Source organism: Herpailurus yagouaroundi, unplaced genomic scaffold (genome assembly GCF_014898765.1).
Source record: "Herpailurus yagouaroundi ecotype Mexico unplaced genomic scaffold, PumYag 162561, whole genome shotgun sequence".
Taxonomy (NCBI): Eukaryota; Metazoa; Chordata; class Mammalia; order Carnivora; family Felidae; genus Herpailurus; species Herpailurus yagouaroundi.
The window spans coordinates 1-12,399 of NW_024423282.1; the positions used below are offsets into that span (position 1 = coordinate 1).

The 12,399-nt window shown below is 47.8% G+C and overlaps 1 long non-coding RNA gene across 1 annotated transcript; it reads left to right on the forward strand.

Annotated features, from left to right (window-relative positions):
* Positions 1-93: 93 nt before the first annotated feature.
* Positions 94-3,853, forward strand: LOC121026853 (uncharacterized). Its single transcript, XR_005788470.1, has 2 exons — positions 94-1,847; positions 3,569-3,853. It is a non-coding gene; the product is annotated as an uncharacterized LOC121026853 (long non-coding RNA).
* The last annotated feature ends 8,546 nt before the right edge of the window (positions 3,854-12,399 follow it).

The window sequence follows — 12,399 nt, forward strand, 5'->3', positions numbered from 1 at the left end:
GGGAAATCCAGGGGGGATGGGGCTGCTTTCAGGGAGAGCAGTTTGCAAGGGTGGGGAGGGCGGGGAGCCTCCCTTGCAGAGGGAGGACAAGCAGAGGCTTGGACAAGCCCCAGAGACAGCTGGTGGCTTTGAGCACTTCCTTGTTTGCATTGGACAGGTGACCGGCCTGCTCTAGAGGCTTATTCCCGGGGCCTTTGTTCCACGCTGTGTAATTAAAGTGCACAGTCAGCCTTACTTCCTCTGACCTACCAAGACCTGCGAAAAAAACTACATGAGGATCCCAAGATAACCATTATATGTTATCAAGTTTAGGTTATCGACGTACATTTTAAGCTCTAGGCGCCATGTGCTCGCGGAGGGAGAGAAAGACTTAACACATTTTTGGCAGGGCTAAGTCTGCTTCGGGGAAGCAGTCGAGGTAATATGGCGGAGAGTGGCCAGCCGGGAGTGTTTTGTCCGACACGTGGATCGGTGCCACTTGCTGGTGGCCTGGGCTTTAAGCACCTTCGCGGGTGTGTTAGAGCTGAGTCAGTCTGCTGTGTGACCAGCACACAAGAACCCAGCCCTCCTGCCCGTTCTCTGAGGCAGGTGCAGTTAGGGATGGCCTGCCGGTCACAGATGTGACAGCCCAGGGCCCGCGGGGCTGGTAACTGGCAAATGGCACCCTGGTAGCGGTAACGAACCTTGTCCTGACCTAGACGGGCGTCGGGTCTGCTGCCCGTACAAACCGGTTGCCTCCCTGTGGTGAATCAAAGGCCTCTCTCCTGCATGTTGCCTAAGCTGTCATTTGGTGCTGCCGGCTTATCAGAGGCTGCCCTCGGACCTCTATTTCGGCAGATCTCTGGTGCTGCCGCAGGGCCAGAATGATTTGGGCAACCCCCATGGGACGTTCTGTATTGGATTTGGAGTACAAGGTAGAGTTTGCATCTGGTTTCCACTGTCTCCTCCCTACAACACGGGATGTGTTCTGGAATGAATAGCAGCAACAGAAAGGCAGACACAAAAACCAAAACCGAAAACAGAAAAACAAGCTTAACTGGAGTGTGACTTCTCTTGGAAAGCTTGGGTGAAAGGGTGAATAAAAGCCTGTAGAAGGGCACGCAGCACAGCTTTGGCAGTTGAAAGAGCGGGTGTGGCCTAGCCTGTTGTCATTTGCTCAGAGGCTAACACCGCATGTAAGGAACAAGGCGCCTCATCCAACAGCTCAGTGTCGATGACTCAGAATTTCAAATTGCGAAGGAGTACGCTTTTGCAGCAGGAGACAACCCCAGGAAGCGAATGCTCCACAGAAACGCTTTAGCTCAGACTTGCTAGGAAATAGTGGCCCACTGTTTGAAAAAAACTGTGGTAAACTATCGATCACATGAAACGTACCATTTTAAGCGTTTCTAAGTGCACAGAGGCATTACGTACATCCGCGGTGTTTGGAACCATAACCACTACCAAGTTCTAGAAGTTTCTCATCATCAAGAAGAAACTGTCCCCCGTTAAACATTCATTCCAGTTCCCCCTTGTCCCAGGCCCTGGCTACGTCCACCCTATGTCTCTGTGAATTTGATAGTCCCACTTTTCAATTCTGGAGTTGGCAGAGGTGTTCTGACCTTTTACATACATGGGCCAAACGTAACATTAATTTATTTTGCTCTTGCTGATGTGCTTGCATTTCTTTCTCACCTGTTTTCAACGAAATACTGTCTTTCCCCAGGTGATGCCGTGATAATATTCCCACCTCCCCCACCACCTTACTTTCCTGAATCTTCAGCTTCTGCAGTAACCCGAAGTCCTGGGGCTAACGGTTTGCTTCCAAATGAAAATCCACCTTCGTATTACAGTATTTTTAACTATGGGTAAGACTTTGCGTTTGCACTTCAAGAGTAAGCATGTTTAACCTTCTCGGGTCTGTGGCTCAGCTCAGGCCAAATCAGTTTTAAGGCTGCGGTACAGGAATCAACGTTAGAGTGGGAGGATCTTTTTTGCTGACACTGTATCAGAATTATTGCCTTAATAGTAACGGTACCTTTCAGGAAACTGTAGGCAGCACATACGTGAAAAATTGTAAAAGTGGTTATGCCGGGTTAATACGAAGCCTTCTCCAGGTATCTTTATGAGTTCCTAGCATGGGTGAGCCTCCAAATGTTTAACACTTCATCAGCCAGACTGAGCACTGGGACAGGGCTTGCGAAGCCCCCTATGTTAGGCTCTGCCGCTTTAGATCATGGGGAGATATGGGGGTCCCCTAGCGACCTCCAACAGGAACACAGGTTTTCAGTACCTCATGGAGGTACTTGAGTGACTGGCTAAAATCAGCTTGCACCCTGACCTGACCAAGTTTGGCTTCTCTTCTCAACATTCAGTTGTTCCCTGGGCCACGGAACCTTCTCAGACTGAATGAAGAGAAATATAAGATTCACACTCCCCTCCGCCATGCTCCCCATATGCCACAAATTAGGACGCATACCTGGGGTTAAACAACATAAATCTAGGTGTTTTTCCTTCCTGCAGAGGGACACAGCTGAAGGTTTTAGAGACATGGCCATGGGATGCAAGTGGTGGTTGGTGCAGTTCATAATGGGGAAAGGCTGGAGGCGGCCAGACTGGCTGGGAGGCTGACTTTCACGGCCACCGGGATGTCTGGAAACCCCCACTGCTGGGGATGGGTGCTGCCTTACCTGGTCCTTCGTGTTTTAAGGCCCATGTTCTTGTTGCGCTTCAAACTGGGTGGTGAGCTGGAGATCCAACCAGAGATGGATATAGGAACCGTCCTGCAGGGATGAAGGGGAGGTTACGTTCTGGGCATTTGTAGAATTCTGTTAGTGAATTTTTATATTCTTTACTCCAATGATGAACCTCCCCAAGCCCTAAATAAACGTCTATTGACGTAAAAAACGACAACTCCTATTTGCTACTACCATGATTTCTGTGTGCCACAGTCTGGCTTTACTTGCATTATCTCATGTAATTCTCACGGGTAGAGAGTAGGCACTCTGATCATCCCCATTTTACAGATGAGGATGCCGAGGCTTAGTGAGGTTAAGTAACTTGCTCACGATCACACGGCTGGAAAGCGGCGGAGTGGAAATTCAGAGGCAGTTCTGCCTGGTAGGACTCACTCCAGTAACCACTATGCTTTACTGCCTCCCTTCAAGTTTTTGGTTTGATTTAATTTTCTATTTGCCTCAGTCTGTCTGCCTTATGCTAGCTGTCCCGGAAGACAGAAACAGAGAAGAGTCAGGCAGAGAAGAGTAATAACTCTGTGTGTGTGTGTGTGTGTGTGTGTGTGTGTGTGTGTACTCATTTTGGATGGCACCTATACATTCCTACCTCGCGTCTTCTCAATGTCAAGGAAAACAAAACAGGGTGAAATTCTCTTAATGTTACAATCAGCTGTAAGGAAAGTAGGGAGTAAGGAATCGAGATATATCTATAAGAAATACAACATGGAAGAAATTACTCCTGAGACCCTTGCAAATGCTCCTAAAAGCATATAATTAAACGTTTGAAAAGAACCTCATATTTAATGTGTGTCACTATTCTCTCCTTCCTTTCTGTTCTCCTTCCTTCTTTTTAGTAGGACCCCAACTCCTGGGGGCCAAGGTGTGGGCTCTGAGAGAGATTGTGAATCTATATACACCATTTCTGGGTCTCCTTCATCCGCTGGGATCTCGTACACTCCACATCTCTCCTCTGAACTGCCTCCCAGATACGAAGAAAAAGAAATCGCGGCAACCACATCCTTATCCCCATCTTCTGAGCCTTCCCGACCGTGACTCCAGTTCAACTGTACATAAAATCAATCACTATTTTATATAATTTGTTTTGTAATAAAAAAAAAAATACAGTGGCATCGGCTCTGTTCTGATTTCCCTGGCCTTTCAGTATCAACATCCATAGCGAACGTTCTGCACTAAGCGCTCTGGACCACGGGAGAGGCAAAGTGCCCATAAGCTGATTCTCTCATTTAGACCTACTACATTCAAGCTGGTAGACGGAGAAACAAAGGTTCCAAGAGAATAATTAAGCGAGCCCGGGTCACACTGCTTCTCAGTGGTGAGGTTGGGTTTTGAACCCATCTAGCTGGGTTCTGAAGGCCAGCCCGTGGCTACCCGGTTTCTGTCAAAGGCTGACCGGAGGCAGCTGTTAATGTTTAGCCTGGCCCATTCTATTTCCAATGTTAACTGCTTCTGAAGCAGAGAAACTAGACGACTCTCCTAAGTTCCTTATTATTTCTTCCTCTTCTTGCCTTCCCTCTCCCTGTCTTCCTTCTTCCTCCTCCTCCTATTCCTCTTTTCTTTCTTCCATTTTGCAAGAAGGTAATTAGGTCGTTTACACGGGGACAGTGACCAGCACGTTGATATCCTGAAGCCTCCTCATTGTGGAATGACACGGTCAGAAAAGAGATTTCTTGGGCTACTGTGGTAGCTAGATTCCCGTGGAAGGGTGTGCCTTTCGGTTACAACGTATTGGTGCTAGGCTGCCTGGACCACTGCCTTTTATTCTTATAAGGCTACTGATGAACAACAGCTTTTGTACTGTTGGGTGCGACGGTAAGTATTTCATTTCTAGGTATAAACCAGAAATCACCACTAAGTATTAGCAGTTCTACCCGGGAGAAAGTGACTTTTGGAACATAAAAATCTGTGGTAACAGCACTGTTGTGATAATGAAATCACACAAAAACGTGAACTTTTTATGCCTTTACACAAGCCTAACCCCCATAAAAAATCCATATTACCCATGGGGCGCCTGGGTGGCTCAGTCGGTTAAGCGTCCGACTTCGGCTCAGGTCATGATCTCACGGTCCGTGAGTTCGAGCCCTGCGTCAGGCTCTGTGCTGACAGCTCAGAGCCTGGAGCCTGTTTCAGATTCTGTGTCTCCCTCTCTCTCTGCCCCTCCCCTGTTCATGCTCTGTCTCCCTCTGTCTCAAAAATAAATAAAAGTTAAAAAAAAAAAAACATAAAAAAAAATCCATATTACCCAGCAGTTAGGTGCCTGAAAGCAGAATTTAAGAGCGTTAATGCTCCAGTAGTTTAACCGAAGTCATGACTGATTCCGTGGGAATTGCCACCACCATAAATCACGGGTACCAGCAACGATCTATTTTTGAATTGGACGTTTATTGAACTACTCTTAAAATTCCGTGTGTTTTTTTTTTCCTGGAAGGTTAATTATTCACATTTTAAAATTAGAGCCAAGGGTAGATTATGACCACTTCCTTCTGCTGTTATTTGTTTAAAACGATTAAGCTGAAATTTCTAGGTAGACTTCATACTGAACACGTATGAGTTCTCCTTATATCCAAGACCTTTTAGTGGCTCAAAGCTGGGGTTTGTAACTGGGTATTTTCCCTTTCTATGCTAATATAATTGAAATGCAGTTAGAAATTCTTGGGTGTAAGTCTGACCTCCTAGTTAGGAAGTCTCTTCTACCTCTGTTGTTCTCGGCAGCATTGAGGAAGGTGGAGACTGAAGAAGACAGAGCATTGAGACAGGTCCCCGGGGTGATGATGTTTATTGGAGGACTGACATCACAGTGGAGCTGGGGCAAATCATTGAGTCACGGAAGATACGTCCTTTGCCTATCTAGGTTCTGGCAAAGGGTGACAGCTTCTGAAAAGCCACCTAGTGGACTGTTACTTGTTTTGTTTTTTCCTGCATATGTATCAACATTGTTTTAAATCGAGGTAAAACTCACATAACACGAAACGAACCATTTTTCAGGTGAACAGTTCGGTGGCATTTAGTACATTTACCTGTTGCACAGTCATCTCCTCTATCTCACTCCAAAATATTTTTATTACCCCAAAAGGAACCCCACGTAACAGTCACTCCTCGTTGCCTCCCTCCTCCCCAGCCCCCGGCAACCACCAATCTGCTTCTGTCTTGGTAGAGGTACCTTTTCTAGGTATTTCATGGTATTTTTCAGATTCATCCACATCATCGTCCGTATCAGTACAAGCATCTATTGGAGTGCCTGTGTGAATTCTTTTGGTCATATACCTAGGAATGGAATTGCTGGACCATGCTGACTTAAATGAAAACCTTTTCGCACAGAGGCTGGACCTTTTCCGTTCCCACCAGCAATGTGTGCGAGTTCCAATTCTTCCACGTCCTCACCCACGCTTGTTATTTTTTGTTATTATTATTATCACCATCATCATCATCGCCACCCTGGTTAGTATGAAATGGCACCTCATTCCGGTTTTCGTTTGAATTTCTCCAGTGACCGATAACATGGAACATCCTTCCAAGGGTGTCACTTGTTTTTGAATACCAAAACGTTATCATCAGTGGCATAGAAAATCTCACTCCTGATTTCCCTCCTGTGGTGGCGGGAGGTGTGAAAGCCACCTTCTGGCAAACAGTGACGGGGTCTGCAAGTTCAGGTGGGACGATCCACACAAGGCACACTGTTTCCACGCTGCCTCCATGCCATGAAAACCTCTTCTTGTGGATTCTTCATCTTCTCCCGGGGTCAGTTAAGTGGACTAACCCCTACTAAAACTAAAGCAAATTTTGGACTAGGTAAGGTCCCTTTGCTATTTCTTCACTTTACAAACTAAGGAGGAACGCAGCAGGCAGGCCATGGGAAGCAGCTTTTCAGAGGATGAGAGCTGAGGGGCGAGCAAGGATGTGCTCATCCAATTTATACCCGAGAGGCGGCAGTGGGGTGGGGCGAGGCCCCTGGGACAGGTGTCCTGTGACTGTGTCATGTGACTGTTGGCCTTCTGATTTGGGTGCTGGGCAGAGGACTATCGCCATGTGGGTGGTAGATATCCCCTGAAGGGGGACATCATTCCAGGGCAGGTCATACTAAAGGAACGGATCTAGAGATAGGAAGGGAACCTTGGAAGGTGGCCTTAGGCAGAAGAGACACAGTAGTCTGGCGGGATCTATGAGGGTCCACATGGATAAGAACCCCTATAACTATTGAAAAGGTTAATGGCCGGGTTCCATTCCAGACTGGGCCAATAAATCCAAATCTCCAGGGGAGTAACATCTATCATCTCGGGATCTGCAAAACACTGCCCATGGGGACCACAGAAACTGCAGACGCAATACCTAGTGGGCCGGATTACCTGGGATTATGAGCCCCTGTGACTTCTACGCCTTCCAGAGAGGCCTGTTGACAGAGCCCGTCCCCGTGCTGAGGGTCCTAAAAGGGAAGGATGTGGGTTTACCATCAGCCCCCCAGTGTTGACGGGGGCTGCACACGGTCTCCCTAGCCCAGCCTTCTAGGCAGCCCAGCCAGTGATTCGGGAGACAACCCCGAGGGTGTGGGGCGACGACGTCAGAGGCCCTCGCTTCTTTCATGTAGGGAGACTTCCGGTAGTTCCAGACTGGGGGACCTTGGACTCATTTATTAGGGAAGGCATGGGTTTATCTTTGCTTCTTCGTGTTTGGATGAAGTCAGGACTGCTGGGTGCCTACAAGTGCAAGCATCAACGATGTCTGTCAAGATGAGGCAGAGTGGAGGTAAAAGGTAGCCAGGTTGAAATGGAAAATGCTCGACAATGTCCAAGTGGGAAATAGTAGGAGAACAGTAGGAGTCTTGCTGCCTCGAGGGGCCTCCCGGCCTCTGATGGGTCAGTTACGAGAGCTCCCCGGGCAGTGTGGTAGGCTGGGCTCTGCCCTGCTGCCACGCTGGACATGGGACACCCTGATCCTCCAGCCTCTGCTGTAGGAACTTCTCCAAAGAAGAGACGAGCTGGGAAGCATGCTGTGGGGGTGGTGGGTGGGCCGGAGGGGTGAAATGTCCTCTGACTGTTGGTGGGGAACCATGCATGGTCAGTCTGCTTCATGCCACGCGCGCTCCTGGGATCTTGCATAGCTCGGATTCCTGGAGCATCATGCATGCTGCCACCAGCCTGAGGGCCACAACAAGAACAGAGCGGAAGGCTTGTCTGCAGCTTTCCCTAGTAGGAAATGCTTTGCGGGGATGGGGGAGATTCCAGCTGGGTGAGGCATGTGACTGCTTGGAAAGGCTATCTGTCCCCCACCTCACTCAGCAGAGTGCCCCTGACTCTGGCTGCTTTCTGGAGGCTGCTTGGGCCTGAAGGGACCAGAAGTTCGGCAGGGTGAGCTGGGGGTAGATGAGCCACCACTGCTGTTGCGTGCCAAGCCACTCAGACGACACTCATTTAAAGGCCGTGAGGCACTGACGTGCCTCCAAGATTCTCTTCCCGGGCTCTGGAACTTTCCTCCTCCCTCCTGGTGCTCAGGCAGTAAAGTTGCTAGGAAGGAGCCTCCCCACCGGCGGCTCTCTCCTGGGGACCTGCAGGGTTGGAGCAGAAGCCCGGGTCTGACAGGTGCTAGGCCAGGCCAAGCTGCTTCCCTCCTGTGTCTGCTCCCTGCTACCCTGTGAGCACTAACAGGTTATCTCAGGTCCCGCTGGGTGCAGGCTGGCAGAGCCTGATGTCCTTCCCGACGCCCGTGCCCTTTATGGCTGTGCACCTTTGCTAAAGGGACCTTGATGCCCAGTTATGTGTGGCCATCGGCTGGTCACTGCTCTGTTCCCGCCCTGGCCCATTTCAGGGGGTGCACTTCAGCCCCAGAAGGGAACTAGAATCGCAGTCCAGCTCCTAGAAGTGTCTCCTCCTTCCATAGTAGATTCCTGGCTTTGGGGTTCTTTCTCCGTTTGAATTGTCACTCGGTATTACTACTAATGAAACTAATGAATAAACTAAAAGATTTTTGAAGTTTTTTAAATCCTTAAAATAGATCTCGCTAAGCACAAGTGTAAATTTAGAGCACTACATTGGAAGTCACTTAAATAATTATTTTTCTTTGTATCCCTAATTTGATATACAATTTGGGTCACTTATCTCCATTGACATTTAGGGTTAGTTTTTTTTTTTTTAAACTTTATTATATTTGAGAGACAGAGACAGTGCATGAGCAGGGGAGGGGCAGAGAGAGAGGGAGACACAAAATCTGAAGCAGGCTCCAAGCTGTGAGCTGTCAGCACAGAGCCCTATGCGGGGCTCAAACTCACGAGCTGTGAGATCATGACCTGAGCCAGAGTCAGACACCGTAACCAACCGAGCCACCCGGGTGCGCCCAGTTTTGTTTTTTAATTCAGTTTCTGAACACGTAAAGCATATACTGTATTAAGAGGTGTGCATCGAAAAGTCTTGGTTGTATCCTTTTTCTCACCTACCCTTTTCCATCAACCCCATCTAGGTCATTATTCCTTCTGTTAGTTTGTCTCCTTCCAGTGTTTTATTTTTATTTTTATTTTTATTTTTTAATGTTTATTTATTTTTGAGACAGGGAGAGACAGCATGAATGGGGAAGGGTCAGAGAGAGAGGGAGACACAGAATCTGAAGCAGGCTCCAGGCTCTGAGCTGTCAGCACAGAGCCTGATGCAGGGCTCAAACTCACAAACCGTGAGATCGTGACCTGAGCCAAAGTCGGATGCTTAACCGACTGAGCCACCCAGGCACCCCTCCAGTGTTTTTTTTTTTGTTGATATATATTTTGCAATACATATTTATATATATGTTTTATATATGAATACTAATACATATTGCAAAATATGTACCAATATATGCGGTAAAAATATTATAGCATGTAGTTTACGATATGCTAATTTTATAGACGTGTATATATATATATGTACACACAACACACACACACAAACATACGCTGCTCTGCATCTTGCTTTTTTCATCTAACAAGGTCTCCTGACAATGACTCCATACGTAGGGATCTTTCTCCTTTTTTGGTATAGCTACATGGCCCCCTCGTGTGTGAATACACTGTAGTTTATTCAACCATTCCTCTAGAGATAATATCACAGTGAATGACCTTGTGCTTACAGTGCTTGTGACCAGAGAAGGTATGTCTTCAGTGCCAGCCTCGAGGAATGGTGCCAGTCTCAACACTCAATGCATAGGTCATTGTGTTAGATGCTGCCACGTTTTCCTCCACGAGGTGTGTGCCCTTCTATACTCTGATCAGCAACATACACAGGCACCTATCTCGTTACCACTTCAACACCAGAATGTGTTACCCAAATCCAACTTTTGGATTTTGGCCCATCTGAAAGGTGAGAGATCCTATTTCAGGGCAGTTCTAATTTACATTTCCTTGTGAGTGGAATTGGGAATTTTTTCAAATATCAAGAGCTTTTTGAATCTTCTTTTCTGTGAACTATTTCCGTACTTTGCCCACTGTTTCCTGGGTTCTAGCCTAACTGAAAAAAAAATTTTTTAACTCAAATCTTTGTTGATTCGAGCAAAGTCACTTTTCATTCTTACCTTCCACAGAGACGTCAGATACAAACTCCATCAACAAGGAGTCATCATTAGGACTGTACTCTGCTCCCTCATTCCCAAACTCACTCTAATCCAAAAAGTACTCGTGATCACTTACATTTTAACCTGTTCTCGTAGTTCCTGTTGAGTTGACTGGGGTAATTTGGCACCAAAGCATCATTTCATTATTTTTCAAAATCATGGCCAGTCAGTTGATTCTGTTGGAACATGGTGTTAATGAAATAAAGGTGCTGGTTCTGATACCCATATGTGCCGTCGGCTCTACATTTAGAAAAGCTGTTCCCCTGCCAGGAGTGGGGCTGCCCAGCTGCCTTCCATTCAGACAGAAGTCTCAAAAGAACACTCTGTGGGTAAGGAAGGGGCAATGGCGTCATCTCCAAACATAGTCCCCCCGGGGGAGTGGATGCCCCAATTCCTGATTCTTTGGAAGCTCGGTGTAGGTTTCTGCCTGGGAATTTCACTGTGAGGTCAGCAGCCAGTTGAGAAGACACATGCGTCAAACGGGACAGCACGCACAACCCTGCATGGTGTTGTTTTCAAGCTGGCTGCCTCAACTGGAGTGGCACATGGGGCTCACTCAGTAGCAGTCCAGAACTGTGTGCAAAGCCCCTGTAACAGTTACCTGTTGCCACATAACAAATTACCCCAGGACAACAAGCATACCATGACAATAAAAATATATGGTCTCTCGTGTTTCGGTGGGTCAGAAATTCAGGAGCAGTTCAGCGGAGTTGTTTGGGCCTATGGCCTCTCCTGAGGTTGCAGTCAAGATGTCACCTGGGGTCACAGGCCTCTGGCATGACTTGACAGGGGCTGACGAGCCCAATTCTGAGATGGTCTCTCATAGGGCTGATGCTGGCTGTTGTCAGGAGGCCTCAGTTCCTCTCCACGGGGACAGCCACAGGGCTGCTGGAGTGTCTTTGCAATGTGATGCCTGCCTTCCCTCAGAGCAAGAGATTTCAGAGAAAGCCAGGAGGAAGCTTCAGTGCTTTTCAGGATCTCGTCTCGACTCCAAACATCATCATGTCTGCCCCATTCTGTCTGTGAGAAGCAAGTCACTGGGGCCGGCCCACACTCAAGGAGAGAGGAATTAACTCCACCTTTTCAAGGGAGGTGTCTCAGAGAATTTGTGGACATATTTATAAATTGCCACTGTCCCTGAGGCCAAGAGACTTCTTCTCCCATACCTAAAGGGCTGCCTGACCCCTGGGCTGTAAGGCGTGCCTGCCTTTCTGGTAAGTCCTGGGAAATGCAGCCACCTCCCAGGTGGATGGCTCCCCACCCCTTAGGAAGGGACTTTCGTCACATCTACTTGCCTTTGACCTATTTTTAACAGTGGAACTGGTTAAAAATGCACGTTGGACCTCACCAAGAGATTCTTTCTATTTCACTGAGTCTGAGGGGCTGGTGAATTTTTACAGCTACTTCCGATCAAGGAAGCCCTTTGGCCCGGGCCCAGAAAGACAGAGTGAGGCATTGGCTTTTCAGCACTGTGGTTTCTGTCCTGTGTGGTTTCTGTCCCAACAGTCCTGTCCTGCCCCACCCCACTGAGGGCAGGCTGGACCACCTCACTGGGCCTTTCAGGGCACTCAGAGATGCACATGGCAAAGGGTGAGCCCACGACGGATCCCCGATGGATGGAGGATGAATGGGTGAGCGGAGGAATTCATCACTCATCGAAGCACCGTTGTACTGATTTTGACGATGCTTTTTTATTTTTATTTTTTTTTTATTTTTAAAAAAAAATTTTTTTTTTTAACGTTTATTTATTTTTTGGGGACAGAGAGAGACAGAGCATGAACGGGGGAGGGGCAGAGAGAGGGAGACACAGAATCAGAAACAGGGTCCAGGCTCCGAGCCATCAGCCCAGAGCCCGACGCGGGGCTCGAACTCACGGACCGCGAGATCGTGACCTGGCTGAAGTCGGACGCTTAACCGACTGCGCCACCCAGGTGCCCCTTGACGATGCTTTTTTAGAAGTTAATCTTCCCAATATTACCTAAGACAAATTCTTGCCAAAACACATTTACCCTTTCATGAAGCTTCTTGACCTAATTATTAACAATTTTTTTAAAACACACACACACACACACACACACACACACACACACACACACACACA